We start from the raw sequence: 24,167 nt of genomic DNA, 5'->3' as shown, positions 1-24,167 counted from the left end.
AAACTCAATTCTAAATACACCCAATTCTAAATACACCTAATTCTAAATAAACTCAATTCTAAATACACCCAATTCTAAATACACCTAATTCTAAATAAACTCAATTCTAAATACACCCAATTCTAAATACAACTAATTCTAAATAAACTCAATTCTAAATACACCCAATTCTAAATATACCCAATTCTAAATACACCCAATTCTAAATACACCCAACTCTAAATACACCCAATTCTAAATACACCCAATTCTAAATACACCCAATTCTAAATATACCCAATTCTTAATACAACCAAATCAAAATACACCCAATTCTAAATATACCCAAATCTAAATAAACCCAATTCTAAATACACCCAAATCTAAATACATCCAATTCTAAATACACCCAATTCTAAATAAACCTAATTCTAAATACACCCAAATCTAAATACACCCAATTCTAAATACACCCAAATCTAAATACACCCAATTCTAAATACACCCAATTCTAAATAAACCCAATTCTAAATACACCCAAATCTAAATACACCCAATTCTAAATACAACTAATTCTAAATAAACTCAATTCTAAATACACCCAATTCTAAATATACCCAATTCTAAATACACCCAATTCTAAATACACCCAACTCTAAATACACCCAATTCTAAATACACCCAATTCTAAATACACCCAATTCTAAATATACCCAATTCTTAATACAACCAAATCGAAATACACCCAATTCTAAATATACCCAAATCTAAATAAACCCAATTCTAAATACACCCAAATCTAAATACATCCAATTCTAAATACACCCAATTCTAAATAAACCTAATTCGAAATACACCCAAATCTAAATACACCCAATTCTAAATACACCCAAATCTAAATACACCCAATTCTAAATACACCCAATTCTAAATAAACCCAATTCTAAATACACCCAAATCTAAATACACCCAATTCTAAATACATCCAATTCTAAATAAACCCAATTCTAAATACACCCAAATCTAAATACACCCAATTCTAAATACAACCAAATCTAAATAAACCCAATTCTAAATACACCCAATTCTAAATACACCCAAATATTTGCCCTGGCATTGAAAAGAGAATCAATTGACAAGTGGACGGCTTTTGTTTATTCCATTTTATGAAAATTGGTTTGGTACTTGAACCAGGTCCGGTAGGTGGAAGGAGTCTTTCTTGAAAAACTAATTTAAAAATAGGAGAAATAAACCTGCACACCGCTGAGGTTGCCTTTTCTCGGCAGCACTAGGATACGCTGCCTGGTTCTGATGCTGTGCGCTGTGCTTATCTTCAAAGAATGTAAGACTTTCTCAGTTTTAATTCTTGTCAAATTTGATAGGAATTCTTTGTCCAGGGTGACGCCTGATTCACGGTAGGGTCTGAAAATCTGTACACTTCGAAAATGCCTCAGAATCCACAGCTAAGTGATGCAATGGGTTATCATAGGCTTCATACAGAAATGTGCAGCTAACTGGTAGATACAAAAATAAAAATAAATCCTTTTTATAGGCAGGGGTTAAACTGTTTTAACATTCTTCCCATAGACCTCAGTCGAGAATGTAAGGGTTGTGTAGAAAAATTGGCATTGGGAATATTAAGCACCTCCATTACTCAAGCTACCCCCCTGAAGATTCCTAAGCAACACTTTTCACATTGTAGTCGCTTCTTAAGATTAAGGACCAGTCAGAGTGAGTGTTACAATCCTCCCCACCTCCCTCTCTAGAATGTTGTCCGCACATCTGAGGTCATTCTGCCGCCTCCCTGTTCTAAGTACAGATTTATCAATATCAGGTCATGAGGTCGCTTCGTCAATTCACCAGTTTAGCTGTGAAGGCCAATGGTCCTTGGACCAACATGGCAACCCCATCAGATGGGTGGCCCCTGTCCAGGGATATAACTTTGAATGAAACTGCCATAAATCCAATAGGTGGGGGGGAAGGGTCAGATAACCATGTCCCCAGCAAAAATACCACTGCTGAGTCAGAGGAAAGCTCTGAAGCACCACACACACAGCCCCCTCCATCTTGGAAAGCCAGCACATACTAGGAGATCATGGGGTCGGCAGCATTCCTCGACCCGGTCTAGAAAGAGGGAGCCAGTCCTACACTAACCCTGGGCGTAGGACTATGCTAGCGCTTGTGGAGTGTGCGGAGTTTGCGCTACTACGCACTATGCGAATTGCACGTAGCACAGTGCAAAAATGCGTAGCGGGCATTTTTTGCTTGCTCGCAGTCCTCAACGTCAAGTTAGCGACCGCGAGCGAGCAAAATCAACATCCCGGCGAGACTTTTTCCACGTTCGCGATCAGCAAAATCAAGTTGCCGATCGCGAGCGTGGAAAATAAACCTCCAGGTGACATTCTGAACGCGGGGAGGTCAGGTTTCTCATTGTGAGTGATCACCATTCCGCGTTGACAAAGCTGCATCCCGAGTACAAATCCAATAGAGCGCAGAAAACGACCTCTTGCACTGTTCAAGATGCCGTTTGCAATGATTGCACAGTGCAGACAAGCATCCAGCACTGTGCAATCAGTGCGAACAGCATTTCCCTACTGCACTACGCATAGCTTGCGTAGTGGGAAGTGCACTTCGCTTAGCTACGCATAGCGCTACTACACAAACTACGCCAAGGGTTATCCTACACTAGAGGGCGCCACCGAGTCTGGAGGGGCTGGGGTAGTTGCATATGTTCTCTGAATGAACTTGGCCCAGCTCCTCTCCACACACAGGACAGTGCACCCGCCCCTCCCATCAAGGTTGAATCAGGAGGTCTTTTCCTGATCTAGGCAGGTCCATGGCCGCCTGGTGAGCTCAACCCGCTGAGCATTGATTCTGCTGGAATCTCTTCCGACCGAAGCACAGTCTCCCTCCGACTGCAGATAGAGTGCCAGACTGCCTCTGTGGGCCTGTATTCACCCTGTTTCACAGGCACTGCTGACAAGCTAACACTGCTCAGGGTTTTAGTGGCCAGCTTGGAAGTTCCTTATCCTCCAGGGATACACGTTGTTCCAAATGCCGCACAGAAAACAAATGGGCACATTGGAATTACTTTCAAACGTGATCTTCTGGCGAAGCATGGGTGGATTACCCTCCCAATGCATTGTGGTCTCAGTAGTTCAAGTGTGCATTACGTGGACATCTTTAGATGAGGCGAAGCTAACTAGTTGTGTTTACCATTTCATCGTTGCCGTTATATTATTTTACTTTTTGGGTGAGTGGCAGTTTATTTTTCGAGTGTGAACATCTGGAGTTTGTTTTCTTGCAATGGTACCAGGGGTCAGGAGCAACGGCGTGGCAAGGGAGCCCTGTGACCTAATGCAAACGAGGGGCATTGGCCTCCGAGTCCATAGGCACCTCTAGTTGGATATGAATACAGCCCTAAACCCTTGATACAGTAGACCCCTCAAACCTATGATTTCCTGTGCCACTGCACCTGCTGCACCATTTGTACCTACGCCCCATGAAAATGTCTACATGAATGAATGACAGGTAGAAAAATGCTGTTAAATCTGACAGGCCTTTCAATATTATGTTTGTCACCCTGCTCCTGCTGCCCTGATTTAATTGAATATATTCTCTCTGACTCTTCCCCTCTACAATCCCTTTTTACTTATCCAAAAGCCTCCTCCTACTGCTATGACCTCAAGAAGACAAAATAAAATCTTAAAAAAAAGAAAATAATCTAAATCCTTCACTCTTCTATCTCTCCACTATCCTTTTTCAAAAATAACAGACTAGTATGTTCACTTTTCAAATTTCATATTCCACTATACTAATTCACCACTAATCCTTTATGGGTTCCAGAGTAGCGTGCTACACACTAATAAAGTGCTTCAACTCCCCATCAGGGTTACAAGCGCTATATAAATGCAAACCTTTTTCCCTTTTCTACTCCTCCCCAACCCTTCTCAATCCAAATAACTGACTAACATATCCACCACTCAAATTACTTTCATATTTCACTATACTAATTCAACACTAATCCTTTTGGGTTCCAGAGTAGAGTGCTACTCGCCAAAAAAGCACTTCAAAACCCCATCAGGGGTAGCAAGCGCTATAGAAATACAAACCTCTTTACCACTTCTATCCTAGCGCCTACCATTCTCTATCTAAATAACTGAATAAAATATCCACCACTCAAATTACTTCTTATTTCACTATGCTAATTTTCAACACTAATTTTTATGGATTCCGGAGTAGCGTGCTACTCGCCAGAAAAGAGCTTCAACACCCATCAGGGGTAATAGGTGCTATATTAATGCAAACTTTTCTTCCCCTTCTATCCCTCCGCTATCCTTCTCACAACTGACTAATATCCACCACTCAACTGACTTTCATATTTCAACATACTAATTCACCACTAATCCTATATGGGTTTCCGGAGTAGCATGCTACTCATCAAAAAAAGTGCTTCAACACCCCATCGGGGTAACCAGCGCTATATAAATACAAACCTTTTTTCCTGTTCTATCCATCTGCTATCCTTCCGAATCCAAATAACCGACTAACCTATCCACCACTTAAATTACTTTCATATTTCATTATACTTATTCAATATTAATCCTATATGGGTCCCGGAGTAGCATGCTACTCGCCGAAAAAGCGTTTTGACGCCTTGTCACGGGTAGTAAGCACTATATAAATGCAATTACAATACAATATAATGTGCTCCACAAGAGCGAAACACGTGTCAAGAGCTTGAATTGTGAATATAATGAAAATAGGCATCAAATGCACCGCAAGAAAAATAGCTATGAAGCTGTTCCCCTCTTTGAAGGAACTGCAATTTTGCACTGACCACAGTGCACAAGGATAGGTTCTGAATCATGCATCATCCAAAACCCACCGTGGAGTGACGATGGGCTATACCAATGTCTTTTAGACATGTTGTACAGCAGTGTGGCCGCTGTTCAGCATGGAAAAAACATAGTGGTGTGACGTAGAGCGGGGTAGAAAAGAGTGACATAGAGTGGAGTGTCGTAGAGTGGAGTGGTACGGAGTAGCGTAGAATGAAGTGACAAAGAGTAGAGTGGCATAAAGTGGAGAGGAGTAGGGTAGAGTGGAGTAGAGTGGCATAGAATAGAGTGACGTAGAGTAGAGTGTAGTGGCATGGAATGGCGTAGTGTGCGTAGATTAGAGTGGTGTAGAGTGGTGTGGAGTGGTGAAGAATTGTGTAGAGTGGGGCAGAGTAGCATGTAGTGGTATAGAGTAGAGTGGTGTAGAATGGAGTGGCATAGCGTGGTGTACAGTGGCGTAGACTAGAGTGGAGTTGTGTAGAGTGGGGCGTAGTGCATGTAGTAGAGTTGTGTTGGAGTGGGGTAGAGTGGAGTAGAATAGATTGGTGTTAAGTGGGGCGGAGTGGCTTGGATTTGCGTGGCATTGAGATTAGCAGCGTGGAGTGGAGTGGGGTAGAGTGGCACCGAGTGATACAGCGCAGAGTGGCATGAAGTGGAGTGGCATAGAGTAGAGTGTGTAGAGTGGAGTGGGGTACTATAGAGTTGTGTAGAGTGGGATGGAGTGGTGTAGAGTGACATGTAGTGCCAAAGAGTAGAGTGGCATGGAGTGGAGCAGAGTGCCATAGAGTGGCGTTGAGTGAAGTGGTGTATAGTGGTGTGGAGTGGTGGACAGTAGAGTGGAGTGCCATAAAATGGAGAGGCATAAACTGATGTGGAGTGGCATAGAATGGTGTGGAGTGGCATACAGTAGAGTGGTGTAGAGTGGAGTGGAGTAGAATGATGTAGAGTGGCATGGAGTGGAGCAGAGTGCCATAGAGTGGCGTAGAGTAAAGTGGTGTATAGTGGTGTGGAGTGGTGGACAGTAGAGTGGAGTGCCATAAAGTGGAGAGGCATAAAGTTATGTGGAGTGGCATAGAATGGTGTGGAGTGGCATGGAGTAGAGTGGTGTAGAGTGGAGTGGAGTAGAATGATGTAGAGTGGCTTGGAGTGGTGTAGAGTGGAATGGAGTGGGGTAGAGTAGAGTGGTGTAGAGTAGAGTGGCATAGAGAGATGTGGCTTAGAGTAGAGTGGAGTGGCATAGAGTGAAGTGATGTAGAGTAAAGTGGAATGGCATAGAGTAAAGGTGCATGGAGTGGCATAGAGTGGAGTGGTGTAGAGAAGATTGGTGAAAAGTCGATTGGCCTAGAGGGGAGTTGAGTGGAGTGCCAGTGTCTTACAATAGGGTAGGCTAGTGAGTGCCAGTGTCTCACAGTATTATTGTAGGCCGGTGAGTGCCAGTGTCTTATAGTACTGTAGGCTAGTGAGTGCCAGTGTCCTACATTATTATTATAGCCTAGTGAGTGTCAGTGTCTCAAAGTATTTTAGGCTGGTGAGTGCTGGTGTCTTACAGTACTGTAGGCTAGTGAGTGAGTGCCAGTGTCTCACAGTTATTATTGTAGGCCGGTGAGTGCCAGTGTCTTATAGTACTGTAGGCTAGTGAGTGCCAGTGTCCTACAGTATTATTATAGCCTAGTGAGTGTCAGTGTCTCAAAGTATTTTAGGCTGGTGAGTGCTGGTGTCTTACAGTACTGTAGGCTAGTGAGTGAGTGCCAGTGTCTCACAGTTATTATTGTAGGCCGGTGAGTGCCAGTGTCTTATAGTACTGTAGGCTAGTGAGTGCCAGTGTCCTACAGTATTATTATAGCCCAGTGAGTGCCAGTGTCTCAAAGTATTTTAGGCTGGTGAGTGCCGCTGTCTTACAGTACTGTAGGCTAGTGAGTGCCTATGTCTCACAGTATTATTGTAGGCCGAGGAGCGCCAGTGTCTTATAGTACTGTAAGCTAGTGAGTGCCAGTGTCTTACAATGCTGCCGGCTAGTGCGTGCCAATGTCTTACAGTACTGTAAGCAGGGGAGTGCCAATGGCTTATAAGACTGTAGACTGGTGTGTGCAAGTGTCATAAAGTATTATTGTAGGCTGGTGAGTGCCAGTGTGTTGCAGTACTGTAGGCTGGTGAGTGCCAGTGTGTTACAGTACTGTGGGCCAGTGAGTGCCAGTGTGTTACAGTACTGTAGGCTGGTGAGTGCCAGTGTCTTACAGTACTGTAGGCTGGTGAGTGCTAGTGTCTTACAGTACTGTAGGCTGGTGAGTGCCAATGTCTTGCAGTACCGTAGGCTGGTGAGTGCCAATGTCTTACAGTACTGTAGGCGAGTGAGTGCCAATGTCTTACAGTACTGTAGGGTTGTGAGTGCCGGTGCCTTACAGTACTCTAAGCCGGTGAGTGCCAGTGTCTTACAGTATTATTGTAGGGCTGGTGAGTTCCAGTGTGTTACAGTATTGTAGGCCGGTGAGTCCCAGTGTCTTACAGTACTGTAGGCTAGTGAGTGCCAGTGTCTTACAGTATAATTATAGCCCAGTGAGTTCCAGTGTTGAGGTTCTGTAAATTCTGAACCTGGGTCATAAAGGTCGTGGTTCTGTTACGAATTTGGTAACAGCGAACCGTAAACAGTGAGCTCAGCAAGTATGAGTGTTTTCTAAGCATGGGCAAATTTTGCGAATCTGGCGTTCGCGAATTTTGCGAATTTGCGAACTCGCAATCCGCAAAATCCGCGAATTCTCGCAAATTTTTTTTTTCGTTCGCAAGGATTTCTGCCAGTTTGCAAGGATTTCTGACAGTTCGCGAGGGTTTTGTACCAGTTCACAATTGCGAACTTACATGTCGGCTCGCAACGGTCACGATTATGTTGTTTCTACGTCTGGTTCATCATCACAGGTTCCCAGAACCCTCTGTTTCACCCCTGCCACCCTCTGTTTCACCCATGCCACCCTCTGGTACATCAATGCCACCCTCTGGTTCATCATCACTGTAGATTATGGGGGGAAAAAGCAAGCACACCTGCCTGCTTCAACTGACATGAATTAATTTGGGGTTGATTTATTAATGTGCCACTGTTTTAAAATTCCAGTCTGGCACCTGCTTCCCTATCTGTAATTTGCTTTCTGTTGCAGTGCAATTTTTTTTCCAGGACTTTTGTGGCCTACTTGTAGCTATTCTATGAGCCTGCTGTGAGGGTCAGAGCAGGGTCATACAATTGTTGCAACTAGCAACTGAACTCTGGAGGGGCCCTTGTCAGGAAGCACTACAGGGAACGGTTACTAATGATGAGTTTGAACTTTTGAACCTGCTTTCACTTTTGCAAAACTCGTTTTTCTGCAGAACAGCATTACAGCAACTGTAATGCCCCACCAAGCTTATATGAGAAAGTTGATTTCTAATCCAAAAGTTATCCAAAGAAAATCAAAAGGCCTCAAATCCAAAAAAGTGCAGGCAAATGTCAACCTGAGGAGTTATTCTGATAAAAATCATCATTTTCAGAAGGTCTATGCTGCTTGCTAGTAGATTTCTTGTGCAGAATTGCAATTTTTGTAATTTCGCGAGTGCGAGATTGTTGCTGCCCGCCGCACCTACATGTTCGCAGTTGCGAACTTACACCGCACGCCGCAAAATTGTATCACCAAGAAAAAAAATCCGCAGCGTGCGAATTTGCGGATTTTCGGTAAATTCGCGAGCGTTCGCGGATTGCGAATTTACCGAAAATCCGCAAAATCCGCGAGCGTAACGGATTTTCCACCCATGCTTAGTGTTTTCGTCATGTTACACCGATGGATTCACTGTGTATTTGAAGATTTCATTCTGAACCCTTGGCTTCCATTTTGTGCATGGCAGCCATTTTGTGGTTGCCCTCACATAGGCCGATGACTTTAGCTGACTTTTGGATGACCTGAGTGAACTGACCCTGTTGGCTGAAGCTGGCCTTGTTAGACCAGTTCCTTGCCCAGTAGCTGATCAAGATTAAGGATCAGAGCACAGGAGATTGTAAAGTTTGGTATGCACATACACACCCCTTATCCTACTTCTCATCTGTTTCTGTTCCTTCTTTTATGGCTTGTTTACGATATGGGTTGTGGTCTTTTATTATGGGTTTGTCCGGCTTGTGTAAGAAGGAATGCTGGGCTTTTTGCATGCTTGCAAAAGCTAGGACTGCCCCTTACTTTTGTGCTGAGTTTTGTAACCCTAAGCATATAAAAGGCCTCTGTTCTCTGTATTCCTCAGACTGCCTCATTCAGTTGCTAAGGCAGCTGGGTGACGTAGCCTCACTTATTGAAAGTTTAATAAAGATGTCTTTTCATATTTCAGCTTCTGTGCCAAGTTCTTTATTGATATTAGTAAGAACCCTGAGAACGAAGATTTTGGTTTCTTCAAATGGCGCAGCCAACTCGGGCTTCATCAGAGAAGTGACTTTCTGTGAGAGTGATCTTGTCAGGAGACTGAAATCTACTGAGGAGGACAGAACATGATTCTACTAAGAAGGTACTCTGTGCACAGGGATTTTGGAGATTCTTTGTTTCTGCAGCCCAGTTTATTTCTGATCTTCCTGATTTGGATCCTCCACATGATGTCACTCCTGACTGAGAACCTTTTTGGCGTTAGTATTCTAAAAAAAAAAAAGACCGTTAAGTCATGTAGAACTTGACAGTTAGAATTTGAATAACCTTTTGAGTAGTAAAAGTTACGTATAAGTGGGTCGCTCCCAGTGCTTTGTTCTTTGGTTCTTTGGTTCTTTTAGTCCTTAGTTTTTGGTTCTTTGGTCCTTAGTTTGATTGGTTCTTAGTTTTTGCTTGGTCCTTAGTTTGGTTCTTAGTTTGTTTGGTCCTTAGTTTTTATTTGAAGATTGCAATTTTCAAAAACCGAGGGTCTTGTATATTTACGAGTGTATCGATAGAGATAGCCCCTTGAAGTTTGAAGCTAGATTAGTGAGCTATAAGATGCCTGATCTTAGCAAATTTGGAGCTTTCTGTTGGCCAACTTTGTAAATGTTTGGATTAGGGAATATCTAAATAGGTTTAGATTTAAAAACATATTTCTTCCTTTGTGATTTTGTATCCCCAGGGAATTAAAATATAACATAATACAAAACAAGGATCCTTTGTTCTGCGCAGTTTTATGAACAAAGATATGCAGAATGATTTTGTTTGGTGTTCTGCTAGCCAAAGCTAGTGAATTGAGTGTATTTTCACTTCTTGGACATACATCAGTCTGTTGGGCTGTTTTTGCAGTCTTTTGGACCACTATTGAGAAGCGTTTCTTGTAAATATGACTTACAACTAGTATTTGCGAATGGTTTGGTCTAAGTACAGTCTGTGGGCGGTCCTTTATTTCTGACCTGAATATTGATATGTGGGTTAAATGTGTGTTTAAATGTCTATGTGGTTTTCTCATTAGTGCAACATCTGTAAGTGAATAGCGATGGCGCTATTCACGAAATGCATGGCACGCCGTATTGTGAGTCCTGAGGGTTTGACCCTTTTCTGCTTATGTCTGAAATGAGCTCAAATGTGTGTCTGTGTTTTTTTTTAATGTTTTCAGTCTATTAAGCAAAATGTCTAAGGGCCAGATGTAGGTAGCCTAATACCGGTCGGTAACGGCCGAAAATCGGTAATTTCGGCCGTTACCGACCGGTATTTGGAAAGTGAGATGTAGGTCGCCCAAAATATACAGAATCGGTAAAAATTCCGATTCAGTAGATTACCGCCTCAGAAATATTACCGAACTGGTAAAATTAACAAATCGGAAATTTTACCGAATCGGAAAATATACCGAGTTGGTAAATGTTCCGAATCGGTAAAATTTCCGAATCGGAAATTAAGAAATGGAAAAAACAACACCATCGAGATGTAGGTCACCCATAAATTACCGAATTTCACGAAAATTCGGTATTTATGAATCGGTATTTAACATGGATTGGAAGCAGGTGGTAACAAGGTGCAGCCTATAAAAAAGGACCCCAAAATGCAACACTGGAACCACTATGGCGGCTTTCTATGTCATAGCAAGAAGTCTACGGCTACAGGCAGCAGGTGAGAGGGAATGGAGAAGGGAGGAGCAGGTGTACCGTCAGAGGATAACACTCTTCCAATTGACTGAGCCAGAGATACTACAACGATACAGACTGCACCCCCAGACCATCATGGACCTGATCAGGGACCTGCACCCACTCCTGGACCACCCAAAACCAAGGGCCCACGCCATCCCACCCCATGTTCAGGTGCTCTGTAACATACACCTCCTTGCATCTGGGAGCTACCAGAGTGTTGTGGCAGCGGTAGGTGGGGTGTCCCAGAGCTGCCTGACGCGTTTTTTCCGAAAAGTTCCTGGGTGCCATGATGCAAAGAATGGAGCATTACATCCACTTCCCAGACACTGATGCAGACTTGCTCAGGACCAAGACTGACTTTTACCTCATGGCAAATTTCCCACACGTGATTGGCTGCATTAATCGGACCCACATCCCCATTTGCCCCCCAGCTGCCACTGAGCACATATACAGGAACAGGAAGTCATCACACACAATTAATGTACAAGCAATCTGTGATGCCAAGTACATTATCACAGATATAGTGGCCAGGTACTCAGGAAGCACCCACGACTCCTACATATTCCAAAACAGTGGGATCTATACCCGCCTGACAGCGGGTGAATTCGGGGAAGGATACCTGCTAGGTAAATTACTGGGTGACACTCCCTTGATAGATGGGGCAGACGTTTGTCAAAGTGTGCCTGTGAGTAATGTATTTTTTTCTTTCACATTAGGGGATAGTGCATATGCACTCCGTTCCTTCGTCCTGACACCCTACCTCAACCCCACAACCCCCAGCCAGAGACGATACAATGTGGCACATAAATCCACCCGGAACATCATGGAGTGCACCTTTGGGCTCCTGAAGAGCCGGTTCCGCTGCCTCCACAAAAGTGGGGGGGCGCGGCAGTACTCACCTGTAACATGCTGTAAGATCATTGCAACCTGTGCAATGTTGAACAACCTCGCAACTAAGAAGGGCACAGAGGTGGAATTGGAGGACTATGAAGACCATGACGATGAGCAGGCACTACCAGCAGCCAACACAGTAGGAGTACCAACACCCACAGACGGAAGACAGAGACGGGCAGAAATCACACACAACTACTTTTGAGTAACTATAGAGACAAAGCACGGGTTGTACTGCAAAGCACGTAGTTTATTCGGCACTACGTTTAAATGTCAGAAGACACAATTGTAACATACTAGTGTGCCTAGCACTACTGGGTGGATGGGGGTTACCTCACCCTCACATGTCCAACTGAATATGGCAGTCTCACTGCTTTCGGCCATGAACAGTACCGCGTGATGCTTGTGTTTGGCTTAGTTCCAAGCCTGCTGTGCCAGTGCCGGCCCTCTGGCGTCTGCTGCTCCTCCTTATTTCAGGGACAGGGGTGCTGCTCCTGCTACTAGTGGTATCTGTGTCCCCTACACCTTCTGCTCCTGTGGTGGCTGACTGGTTTGTCAGCAGCACTTCCATTGGTGTAGTGACTCTCCCTATCCCCCTTGTGAGATCAGTGCAGCAGTGCACCAGCCCCTCCTGCATTGCAACTGAACGGCGACACAGCAGTGAAGTCGCAGTTGCAAGACGGTGCATGCCCCTTGTCTGCTGTTGCATGCGATGGCTCTCCCTGCGCCTTTGTGCACGGTCCTCATGTAGTTCCTCACAGAGTGACATGACACACTGTGACATGTCCCTGACTCCATCGGCCAAGTCCCTCATGCTGTCTGCCATTGATGTGATTCCCTTGTTCATGGTATTGAAATTTGTGTTTAAATGGCACATTTGCCTGTGCACTGCACTAATAGCTTTTGACTGCAGGCGCTGCACCTTGACCACTGTGGTCTCAAGGCCACGGAAGACACCCTCATCACGGCCACTGAAGCTTGCCTCCCGGACCCTACGACGACTTGTTCCTCCGGATCGGCTGACAGGAGTGGATGTGAGACCTGGTGCATTTCCTGCCATTGAATCTATTGACTCCTCAGACTCCCTTTCCTCATCGGAGGATGTTTGTAGGATCCTTTGCGGGGGACCGTCATGCCTCCTGGGCCTGCAGATGTCTGACACCTCTGTGTCTGCTGGTGTGTCAGGTCGTGACTCATGTTGTGGTGAGTCAAGGAGCACTGGAGATGCTTCAAGTTGCATGGTGTCGTCTGCCTCTGGTGTGGCAGCTGCTTCTGTGCAGGTTGCTGTAGGTGTTGCAGTCTTGGGCCCTGCATCCCTGCCTTCGTACTCACTCCTATCCCTTTGGGGATGTGTCTTCTCCCTCTCCTGCAGTGACTTGCGTGATGTCTCCCCTGTGGACAGATATGGACAGTGTCTTAGTGGTGCTTTCACCGTGTAATTCACTATTAAATCACATTATAATATCATTATTTCCTGCTCCTCCCATGTCTATGATTGTATTGTGTGGCATGCCTGACATTATTTCATGGTGACAGCTCTGATGGGTATTCTTATGACTACCACTCCCATAATGCATTGCAGGTGAGTACTGAAGTCTGTACTGGATTTCCTCAACACATAGCCACATTGGGGGAGGGACACAGGCAGGGGGTGAGGGATGATGGACATGTCCCTTACCTTTCTTAGCTGCAGCTCGGACTGAGCTGTCTGAATCACCAATCCCCACAACGCACTCTGGCTCCAGTGTGGACTCCACAAGCTCCTCCAGGTCCGTGAGAGCTGGTACCCTGTTCTTCCCTCCACCTGTGGCATTGGCCTCCTTACTTCTTGCTGCCAATTTCTTCTTGGTAATGATCCTTAGATCATACCATCTCTTCTTGAGATCGCCCACTTCCCTGGTGGTCACTCCTATGGCGTTTATTTTGGTCTGGATCCCCAGCCAGGTGTTTCTCTCGACAGCCTCTGGAACCTGCAGGGACTGCTTTCCAAATAGTTTTGGGTAGTGCTTGACGACCTAATCCACCAGCACCTGAAGTTCACCAGTGCTGAACGTAATCTTCCTCTTTCTCTCTGCTCCTTCCCTCTGAGAGTCTTGGGGATCCATTTGTTTGTCCTGCAGGGCTCTGCTTCACAACAGCCTGTCTCTGTGTGACTGCTCTCCTGTGTGATCAGTTACTCTGCACCTGCATGGGTGTGGCCACTTCCTGGTGGTGGGGTGGGGTGGTTGCACAGGATTGGTGGATTGCTTTGTTGGTTGGCTGAGGGGCGGGGTGGAGGCATGTGATTGGTTGATACTTCAACTGCCTGATGTTTTGTATTCCCGACTCGGTATTTACCGACTCTGTATTTACCGAATCGGTAAATACCGAATCGGAATATTCTATTCATTCCTATGGGCATCCGGGCCCATAGGATTGCATGTGGATTTCCGAATCGGTATTTGCCGTTTTGGTAAATACCGATTTGGTAAATACCGGCTCGGGGTTTCCGAATTTTACAGCATCAGTATTTTTTACCGATTTTTGACCTACATCTCATTTCCCTTTTCTTAAATACCGATTCGGTAAAAATCGGTATTTAAGAATCGGTAAAATTGAGTTACCTACATCTGGCCCTTGATGTTTAAAAAAATAATAATAATAATAAAGTTAAACATTCACATTCACTAGGAATAAAAAGGCCTCAAAAACGAAATTGGTTGTTTTATAGAAAAACAAACTTATAGCATTTTTTTTTTACTTACATACATTGTATTAGAAATTTCCAGGCAAACTCTTCAGCCGAAATAAAGTCTTGCTGAACTCAGAAGTATATTATAGAACATGCATTGATGTGTTTTCGTTTGAAAAAGACTGCCATTTGTGCTCATGTTACAATGCTGAGAGACAAACTAAATAAACAGGAGTATTTACTTAGCCAGGATTTTGCCCTAGGTAAACACGGGTGAATACTTGCATTTCAGAATGTTGTTTTCAAAAGGTTCCAAAACTAAGATTCCTTATTTTGTATTACAGGAAGGCATTTCAATTAAGGGTTTTCTCTCTTTAAGCATTTTTGTAAGCATATTCTTGGGTCTGTTGCTAAATAAAATTGTCCTTTTTAGAAAGAAAAAAAAAAGTGGCGCAAACATTTTTGTCATGTTGCAAGTTAGGCTTCTGTGCCTGGGCTTATAAATGAATGCGTCTAAAAATGATAGGCAAGAGATGCAGTTTGCTTTTATATGTGGAATTATCAAAAATGATTGGGTTTATTAAAAATGATTATTAATTATGAAAAATAATTATTAAAAATAAGTGCTACAAAATTCGTTTTTTACTATTCATGAAGCTTAATGCTCATACTGTGACCACATAGCATTATAATTTAATTTAAGTTGTGCTATCCTGCATAATGAGGACATTAGCATATGGAATTTTTACTTAGCGCAGGCGTAAAAAACTCATTTTTATAAGGATTTACATGGGATATGTCTAATGTCCAAAATCTGCAATTTGTAAAGAACATTCTGAGGATGATTAATATGAAACACAATTATAGGATATTTATTTTTAAGTGCCCCTAAGATCAAAGTCGAATTTGGGTAAAATAGACCATTTAAAAAAACATTCTTGCCATCTTTAATAGCTTTAAAGCGTTTTGGGCTTCAGTAAAAGCATACATGTAGGTATAATACAAATTTGCAGGTTGTCCCCATTTGGGTTTACTTTTAAATGGCCCAGTGAGATCCAATTAAGGTTGCTGAAATGAGTACCATTGCAACAAGCATTTGTTCTAAAAACTGGTATGTGTGTTATAGGTTTTGTGAATTATTCACAGTAAATGTAGTTTAATAATCTGGGAGGCTAGAAAAGCTGCAGAGGCTCAAGTTGCGCTGAGATGCTATCTTTAGTTTCCCTGTAAACAATGGAAGAGGCTGTCATGTTGACATTTGTGACCTTTTAAATTAGGGCCTTGTCTCTGTGGAATGCAGAATAACCTTGCTAAACAGGCCTCTGAAAGGTGGGATTTCTGGTTTCTCCACAAGAACATCAATAAAATTAAAGAATTTAATTCCAAAGGGAAAATATAAAAAGGTTTTTTTTGAAAGTCCCAACATCATGCTAAATGCTCTGCAGAACTGATACATTTGTGTCTCTGCTCTGAAAAAATAATGTCTGCTAGTTGCTTTTATTTGACAGAAAACTAAGTGTTGCATTAAGTCTTAGACAGAAAATAAGATGCAGCCCTTTTCTAAAATTTTGAAGGCTATGTGCCTAAGTGAGAACGATAGGTGCCAAATTAATATGGAGTGTCAGTGTAACAATTTTACTTTTAGAAAGGCAAAACTAAGGTGACTGAATGTTGCAAGCTGACTGACAAGATGGTAACAGTTAAGTAATGGAAATTTATTTTTGTGTTTGTTAATATGTATTATGTTTTGTCTTCTGATTAAAAGTTATAATTTATATTTGTTTGTTATGAGAAATGTCTCTCTTTTGTGTGTTGTGTATGTTTTGTTTTTGCTTCTGCCTACAGATCATTCATGGATTGTTCTGGGTGATATAAGGCTGACAAGACACGTGAGTTTGGTTGGTTGAAAGGAGATGTGTTTTTGCGTAACTCCTTTGGAAAGAAATGTTCATGTTTTTTTTTTATGTTTGTGTATTTGGTCCTATCATGAATTGTTCTTGCTGGTCCTGTATGTTAGAAGAGACACAGTAAGTTGTATTTGACAGCAGATATCCACTAACTGGTGATCTACAGTCAAAAGGAGGGTAAGGATTTTAAACCTGACAAATTAAGCAGGCCCGAATTTCACAGTTACATAAAGTACATTACATGGTGTTGTGTGTCACTGCTCATTCACATATGTTATTGTTTTGTCTATGTTTTCTGTGCTTGATATATGTTGTGGGTTGGAAGGAGACACTGGAGGCAGGAACGCAGTTAGTTGGTGAGTTTCTATTAACAGAGAAACGAGCCACCACACCTTAGGCTGGCACAGAGTAAACCAACTGACAGAAAACAGAATTAGAATCAAGATAGTACCATGACAACAGTATATGTTCCATGAAAGGAACATAAAAGCAAAAGCAAATACAACATTATCTTTTTTTTTTACAAATAAAAGAACGAATAAACAGGGCAAAAAGAAAAAGAAAGAAAAGAAAAGAAATAAATACACAAAGCAAAATTTCAAAGAGGAACAACAAAACCCAAGTAATATTTCAGAAACTAACAAAGCTTCCAAGGTAGACGGGTTGCACGTGAGGACTTCCTTACAGAACCCAAATGAGAAACTTCAGGTGGAGGAGTCGGTCTCTCCTCAAAACAGGTAACATCAGGATGAGACACGTGAACACCATCACTCACCACCACCTTGATAACTTAACACAGATTCCACCAATGACCTCCTTCCACCATGACAGCATTGCCACACACTTTCTCAACACGAACAGGTTCACCAAAAGAATCTGAACCTTTCTTAACAGACATATAATTTTTCACTCGCACCATGTCTCCAGGAGAGATGTTGACACTCTTAGTAGACTTTTTGTCATTGAACCTGGAAGCCATTTTGTCTTGAGCATTTTTAACACGCAACTGCAACTCATCATGACCGGCAATGTGTGCAGGAACCTTTTGAGCAACAGTTCTCAAAAGTCAAGCAGGATAAAGAGTAGACGTGGGCAACCTACCCCTGAGGGAAACAAAAGGAGCAACCTTAGTCACAGAATGTGGGGTAGTGCGATAGAACCAAATCATGGCCCTTACAGCACTCTCCACAACAAAATTGTTACTCTTGGCCCATTTAATACATTCCACAAGGACACGATTCATCCTCTCAGCTTGACCGTTGGTTTGGGGATGTCCCACCGAACTCTTCAAGTGCTTAATACCAGATTCAGATAAAAAAACTCGCATATCAGCATTAACAAATTGAACGCCATTGTCAGAAACAAGACACTCAGGAAAACCTTCTCTCATAAAGATTTCTCTAAGAAAAAGAATAGCAGAATTGGCAGAGGGATTTGAACAACACTTAACCTCAGGCCATTTACTATGGAAATCCATAAGCACAAAGGCAAATCTTAAGTGAGAAGGAAGAAAGTTGAAAGGACCAACCAAATCTATGCCAATCTTAAACCAAGGTTTAGAAGGAAAAGGAATTGGTTGCAAAGGAGGGACAGAAACTTTCAACCCCTTCTCAGCCGATGCACACACACTACAGCGCTTAACTCTTTCCTCCACTTCACCATCCATGGAAGGCCACCAATTGTGCAGTCTTAATCGTCTCTTAGTCATAGTGAGCCCAAGGTGTCCATCATGTGCCTTGTCTATCAATTTTACACGAAGATTCAAAGGGGGAATGCACCTGTCATCTCTCATGACAACACCATCTTCTATAGAAAGTTCATCAGAAACCTTCCAAAAGGGTTGAATATGAATAGGTAAACTTCTTTCTCTAGGCCATCCCGCCATAATGTAATCCTTGACACTCAACAAAGTAGCATCAGCAATCATGGCATCCATCCATTCTTTTTCAGAACAACCAACACATTCAACAGCGTCCAAAGTGGCAATGAAGCAATCCTCCCTATCTTCATCCAAATCAGTACCATCCACCTCCTGTAAAGGCAATCTAGAGAGCATGTCGGCTGTGCAATTTTCTTTCCCAGGTATGTGTTTAACCACGAACTGATATTGCAGCAATTTAGTAGTAAGACGTGCTATACGTGGTGTGGCATACTTTATCCGATCACCAGATAAGATGTAGACCAGAGGCTTATGGTCAGTCTGAATAACCAACTTTCTTCCCCAAATGTAGGTGCGAAATTTTTCGCAAGCCCAATAGCATGCAAGCAACTCTTTTTCGATCACTGAACAATTGATTTCAAGATCTCTCAACACCCTTGAGGCATAACTAATGGTGACTTCATTGTCATCAACAATTTGAGTGAGAACAGCTCCTAAGCCATAACTACTTGCATCAACAGTAATAATGCAGCTGACACTGGGGTCATAGGCTTTCAAAATTTTGGCATTGACCAACTCAGATTTAACCAAATCAAAAGTAGACTGACAAACCTCATCCCAAACAAAAGAAACACTGGACCTGAGCATACTAGACAGAGACTTCATCTTGCTGGCGTAATCCGGAATAAAACGTGAATAAAATTCACACAAACCTAAGAAAGATCATAACTCATCCTTATTCTTGGGCACGGGACAGTCCACAACGGCTTTGACCAACCCAGGTCTAGGAGAAACTCCTAAGCCAGACACCAAATGACCCAGAAACTCAACTTCCCTCTTCCAAAATTCACATTTGTTTTTTTTAACCACAATGCCTTTAGCATCAAACTTATTGAGAACCGACCTGAGAATAACATCGTGTTGATCCAAGAACTTGTCAAAAATTAAAACATCATCTTGAAAAATCACAACTCCATTGACATCCATCAAAACACTCTGCATGATTCTCTGAAAAACAGAAGCCGCAGAGGCTAGCCCAAAGGGCATTCTGCAGAACTGAAAAGTCCCAAAAGGAGAATTGAAAGCCGTGTAATGCCTTGAATTTTCCTCCAGGACAATCTGGTGGTATGCAGAGGCTAAATCTATTTTAGAAAACCACTGTGCACCTCTCAACTCCTCCAACAAATCACCAATCTTAGGAAGTGGGTGAGCGTCCACCCAAATTTCTTTATTAAGACTCCTGAGGTCACAACAAAGACGAATTTTCCCCATCTTTTTTGCGTGGGACCACCAGAGGACTAAGCCACAAACTGGATTCAATGGGTTCTATGATACCATTTCTTTCTAGCCTCTCATGTTCTGCTTTAAGATCAGCCCTCAAACTGAAAGGTACAGACCTAACCTTATGTTTCACCGGTATGGCATCACTCTTAACTTTGATCTTGTGTTTAAACCCAACAATTTCGCCAAGAGAGTCAGAAAAGACCCTGGGGAACTCTTTCTCAAGGGATAAAGAATCAGGCATATCGAGCACCACTAGTACCTGTTCTTTTGCACCTGGCCTCAACAACATACCAAACAGACCTTGATGGTACCAACCTAAAATGTTCAAACCTCGCACAGCCACGTAAATCTTTCCCTGTATCTTTCTATCTTTGAACTGCAAAATATCTTCAATGAACCCTTCCAAAACAATCTTGCGACCCTTGTAGGAAACAGGAGCTCTATCAGGGGGAAATAATTCTCTATCAGACCATGACTGTTTAAACAATTCCAAGGAAATCATGGTTATTCTGGCTCCAGAATCTGCGAGAAGTTTTAAAAACACATCACCAACAAAAATATCCACATAAGGATCTACACACTCATCAGGATTCCCAGTGACAATACAATCGTCAGTGACAGTAACGTATCCTTAAATTCATTCACCATTTCACTCTCCGAGACATGCTCATTCTCCAACACACAACTGACCTTTTCAGGTTTATTCAAACTGGCTTGGCAAACGTTCGCCAAATGCATTCTTCCCAGGGCAAAAGCTGTTTTCTTTAGAATGCGGAGCGTAACCACATCTATAGCACATGTTCTTCTTAAAAGAATTCTTTTCATTAACCTTTTCTTTTTTTTGTAAATTAGACTTATATGACACCAGAGCATTTACATTCTCTTTATTCATGTCAGTCTTACAAAGTTCCTTGATGGACGTTTGAGCTAGCTCAAGACTTTTAGCTACTTTAATAATTTCTTCTAAAGAAGGGTTGCCCATAGTAAGTAATTTCTGGTGGATATGTCTGTCACTACAATGAGCAATTAATTGATCCCTCACCAATTGATCCTTAAAATCACTGAATTGACATTCGGCACACAATTTGCGTAATGCACTCAAATAGGAATCAACATCTTCACTCTGAAGTTGTGCTCTTTTGAAAAACTTGTGCCTTGTGCCTTGAAAAACTTGTGCAACCAGACTTGGTTGAACATCAAATTTGATAACAAGTTTTTTTTATGGTTTCCTGATATTCATCAATAACCTCTCCTTCAGCAAGAACTAAATCAGGTAAATGTTTGTAAACTTCTCTACCCTCAAACCCCAAACAATTCAAAAGTAAAAATGTCTTTCTTTCAGCTCTGTACCTAGAAGCGCCAATGGCACCAATATAGGTTTCAAACCCATCAAACCACTGTCTCCACTGGATTTGAGGTGTGCCTGGACTTTCTAAGAAAGGGGGAGGTTGGTTTACAGCTTGCATTTCGATAAAAGTACAGTCCCCAACAAAGTAAACAAAACAAAATACAGTCTTAATGCAAAAATTTTCCTTCCACTTGAAGAAAACCTGCAAAGAAAAAAAATTAAACAAATATAAGACGTGCCATAAACAGAGATACACTCGCCGTGAACACTGTAATGTTTTCTTTGCGAACGCCAGGATGTCAAAACAATGAGGGAGTGAAGTTGTGAAGTTCTCTTCAGTAATGCAGGAATGACATTATGTTGAAGTTCGTCAAAATGTGCTTTTGAATGAGCACTAATGAACTCCCTCCGATGCTGCTTCGTTTGTTTACAGAGGAACGTCTCATAAGCTGCGTGAGGAAAACTGAACGAAGGACAAACAGAACGCACGTTGAGTTACGGGATGTGTAACCAGTGACAGCCTCTATGACGTGCTGTCAGTCCACCAACTCCTGATGAACGTTCTGAAACGTCATCATTTGCCACAAGCGTTGAAAGGAAGACGATCTCGCTGTAGGGTGAACACACAGTAACGGCCAATGCCCGCGGGAGGTGAGTAACTTTAGGTGATAAAGTTACAAAGCAGGGGCTTGGAAGAACCTTACAGGCGTAATGTTTAAAGGCGTCTCCAACGCTTACAAAAATATAACCCGCCCTACAACCTCCTCACCTGGAAAATAGATTCAGGAAACTGCCGCTGGGGAAAATTAATTCCTGTTATAATTTACAGCCGCTGGAGAAGGGAGGGGGTCCAAAGGTTAATTAGCAGAAGGGAAAAGAAGAAGTTTAAAGGCAATCTTGTATTCAAAAACTCAGATTTCTTTCTCCAAGAATCTTGAGACGACTCGAAGCAGTGGCTCGCTTTAGTAACACTAGTCCTCGTCGCCAAAGATATGTTGTGGGTTGGAAGAAGACACTGGAGGCAGGAATGCAGTTAGTTGGTGAGTTTATTAACAAAGAAACGAGCCACCGCACCTTAGGCAGGCACAGAGTAAACCAACTGACAGAAAACAGAATTAGAATCAAGATAGTACCATGACAACAGTATATGTTCCATGAAAGGAACATAAAAGCACAAGCAAATACAACAATATACAGCAAGTATATCTGTCATTCACATATGTTATTGTTTTGTCTATCCTTTTTGTGCTTGATATACAGCAAGTATGATGGCTTGACATGTGCGTTTTGTGTGTTTTTTTATGTTTTTGTTTTATGTTGCTGCTTTTGATACTATTACAAGTTTACCTATGTTGTGAAGGGATATACATGACGATGTGTATCCTGCACAAACAGATTTGCTCTGACACTAAATTTCACAGATAGACAGACAACACTTCATCAGTGTATGTTAAATTTGGCCATAATGGTATTTCAAGAAAAATAAAAAAGATATACAGGATCAAAGTGTGTCACAGTCACTTACTGCCCCTTCCCTTAAAGGAACAGGCAGCCCTACATTTATGTATCCTGATTGGACGCAAGGATAAAATTATAGATCTGTGACTCTTGTACATGGTGACCTAATTTCTATATTACATTAGTCAGTTTTGTTCTGCTTCCTAAGTAGTGTATGGCTTTGTACCATAAAGGAAACCAGGTTTAATTTTTTCCTTAAGAAGGAACTGGAACATTAGCTGAGGTTACCATATACGGCTTAGGGCCAGCAGTAGAGCTAACCTTTGAAAACTATTGTGATTTTGTTTTGTATATCACTCATACTCTTGGTATTGTATCACATGCTTGACTATCACCCAAGTAATTTCTTGTTCTTCCTATAGATTTTTCTTTTGTCGCTTCTCCCCTGACCGATGTCGCATTGAACCTAATTATTGGGGATTTTAGCTGTGTCCTAGTCCCATTTCTCTTTTCCGTATTCCTTTCACCAGTCAGCTCATTTAATATTATTGGTGTATTGTTCAGGTTCACACTTCCAGACTGCAGTAATGTACCAGAAACCCCCATATTATGTATAATCCACTTTTGTATGACCAGACTGGTTTTTAAAGAATTTTCTTTAGACTTAATCATGTTGCTATCTACCCTTAGATGATGGAGGAAATGCTCTCACACGGAAACCCAATTGAAAAGCCTAGAGGCACTGTTTTGCCTACTGCCTTTTTATTTGTATTGCTTTTTGAAAATGACAGTGTATTCTAGACCAGAATTGTCCCATGGTGTGTGGCCACTCCTTTGAAGATCGCAGGCCACCTGTTTGCAGTCCCCTTTTTATACAATGAACTGTTTAAAGCATCGCACTTGCTCCATCAGACGGCATTGGACATCACAGAACCAGAATTTCAGTGCAAAAGAGCGCCTGTCATGTGCTGGTAACCTCTGACAGTGTGCAGTCCCTTCAGCTCCTTGGCCTGAGTTTTGGCCACACGCACCCCCCTTTTCCTTTGCTCCAACGGAAGTGCAGTGCACCGGAGGATCCAAGATTGGCAAAAGGCACTACATTCTGGTGCCCATGAAAGAGCAGCCTGAGCGTCCTCTGACACTGAATGATGAGTGTTGGAGCCTGAAAATGGTCCCGGGTCTGCACGAGATGATCTGTGCCCATGACCAATGAAGAGCACAATATCTGTAGTGTCTGCCGCAGAGGAGAGATACTGGTGCACTGCATTGAGACATTGAGACTTTTAAGTGAGCATTGAGTGTTTGCCAGGAGGGCACTCCAACGGATACTGAGAAGCATTTTTTTCCCATGGGAGGCCTGAATCAAGAGACCCATGCAACAACGGGAGCAGACTTGATGGACAATAGAAGCCTGCCAGAGAGGCTTTTGAATGGACTCTGGGCATAGTTGGTTTCACAAGAGGTTTCCGTGTGATTGTATAGACTAGGTGTTAGGAGACTGATTCTTATTGTTCTTCTGGCATTATTTTAAAGTAGTATTCTGTTTAGTAAAAGCAGAATAAAGTCAATTTTCTGTGGAAGAGTATCCTTTTTTCACCTCAGAGCATTGATTGGGATCACCAGTTTCACCTGAACATGTGATGGGTTACTGAAATGCATAGGAGCCATAAAAATGTTACTAGATAATTTTAGGATTTGCTTTCTGCTTAGGGTTGTGAAAGATTATAATCTTGTTCGTAATAGAGGTCATTACTTTCTACTGTTGTCTATATGTTCTTAAAAAGGTGTTTTCTAGTGTTTTTTTAAACTTTGCATTCTGTCCCTACTTTACCTGAACAT

This window comes from Lissotriton vulgaris, chromosome 10, assembly GCF_964263255.1.
Source record: "Lissotriton vulgaris chromosome 10, aLisVul1.2, whole genome shotgun sequence".
NCBI lineage: Eukaryota > Metazoa > Chordata > Amphibia > Caudata > Salamandridae > Lissotriton > Lissotriton vulgaris.
Note: the sequence above shows the minus strand (reverse complement) of the source record.